General features: G+C 54.5%; 1 protein-coding gene across 1 annotated transcript in view; it reads right to left on the reverse strand.

Moving 5' to 3' along the window:
• The window catches only part of LOC137364263 (embryonal Fyn-associated substrate-like), a gene marked incomplete at its 3' end in the record, with an annotated part of 76,792 nt that extends 75,934 nt beyond the window's left edge, over nt 1–858 (reverse strand). Inside the window, exon 1 of the mRNA XM_068027592.1 lies at nt 619–858. The remainder of the gene's footprint in view (nt 1–618) is intronic.
• Between the last annotated feature and the right edge of the window lie 757 nt (nt 859–1,615).

Consider the following 1,615-nt stretch of genomic DNA (forward strand, 5'->3'; position numbering starts at 1 on the left):
CTGTCTGTGTGTGTGAGTGTGTCTGTGTGTGTCTGTCTGTGTGTGTGAGCGTGTCTGTGTGTGTCTGTCTGTGTGTGTGAGCGTTTCTGTGTGTGTCTGTCTGTGTGTGAGTGTGTGTGTCTGTCTGTGTGTGTGAGCGTTTCTGTGTGTGTCTGTCTGTGTGTGTGAGCGTTTCTGTGTGTGTCTGTCTGTCTGTGTGTGTGAGCGTTTCTGTGTGTGTCTGTCTGTGTGTGTGTGTGTGTGTCTGTCTGTGTGTGTGAGCGTTTCTGTGTGTGTCTGTCTGTCTGTGTGTGTGAGCGTTTCTGTGTGTGTCTGTCTGTGTGTGTGTGTGTGTGTCTGTCTGTGTGTGTGAGCGTTTCTGTGTGTGTCTGTCTGTGTGTGTGAGCGTTTCTGTGTGTGTCTGTCTGTCTGTGTGTGTGAGCGTTTCTGTGTGTGTCTGTCTGTGTGTGAGTGTGTGTGTCTGTCTGTGTGTGTGAGCGTGTCTGTGTGTGTGTGTGTGTCTGTGTGTGTGTGAATGTACGTGTGTGTTGGAGAATTATTACGAGAGTTTCAGAAAATAGGTGAAGTTTGAAAAGCAGGGAAACAGTGAGTGTGGAAGAGATAGGAATGAGATATTACCAGAACAGGAACCTTTTCCAGCAGGGAGTTTGTTCAAACACTTCAAATCGTTGGGAAATCACAGCTTCCTACTCCAGAGAGATCACTCACTGACAGTGTATCACAGAATCTCACACAGTCAAACTGACCAGGACAAATTGATGATTGGAAACTGACGCTCTGAATTTGAGACTCCTCCTGCTGCCTGAAATGTTGGGAGATCAGTCTGTCTCCCCCTGTCTCTCTCTGTCTCCCCTGTCTCTCTCTGTCTCCCCCTGTCTCTCTCTGTCTCCCCCTGTCTCCCCCTGTCTCCCTCTGTCTCCCCCTGTCTCTCTCTGTCTCCCCCTGTCTCCCCCTGTCTTCCCCTGTCTCCCTCTGTCTCTCCCTGTCTCCCCCTGTCTCTCTCTGTCGCCCCCTGTCTCCTTCTGTCTCTCCCTGTCTCCCTCTGTCTCTCCCTGTCTCCCCCTGTCTCTCTCTGTCTCCCCCTGTCTCCCTCTGTCTCCCCCTGTCTCTCTCTGTCTCCCCCTGTCTCTCTCTGTCTCCCCCTGTCTCCCTCTGTCTCTCCCTGTCTCCCCCTGTCTCTCTCTGTCGCCCCTTGTCTCCCTCTGTCTCTCCCTGTCTCCCTCTGTCTCTCCCTGTCTCCCCCTGTCTCTCCCTGTCTCTCTCTGTCTCCCCCTGTCTCCCTCTGTCTCCCCCTGTCTCTCTCTCTGTCTCCCCCTGTCTCTCCCTGTCTCTCTCTGTCTCCCCCTGTCTCCCTCTGTCTCCCCCTGTCTCTCTCTGTCTCCCCTGTCTCCCCCTGTCTCTCTCTGTCTCCCTCTGTCTCCCCCTGTCTCTCTCTGTCTCCCCCTGTCTCTCCCTGTCTCCCTCTGTCTCCCCCTGTCTCTCTCTGTCTCCCCCTGTCTCCCCCTGTCTCTCCCTGTCTTCCTCTGTCTCCGCCGTCTCTCTCTGTCTCCCCTGTCTCTCCCTGTCTCCCTCTGTCTCCCCCTGTCTCCCCCTGTCGCCCTCTGTCTCTCTCTGT

Source organism: Heterodontus francisci, unplaced genomic scaffold (genome assembly GCF_036365525.1).
Source record: "Heterodontus francisci isolate sHetFra1 unplaced genomic scaffold, sHetFra1.hap1 HAP1_SCAFFOLD_1188, whole genome shotgun sequence".
NCBI classification, from domain to species: Eukaryota; Metazoa; Chordata; class Chondrichthyes; order Heterodontiformes; family Heterodontidae; genus Heterodontus; species Heterodontus francisci.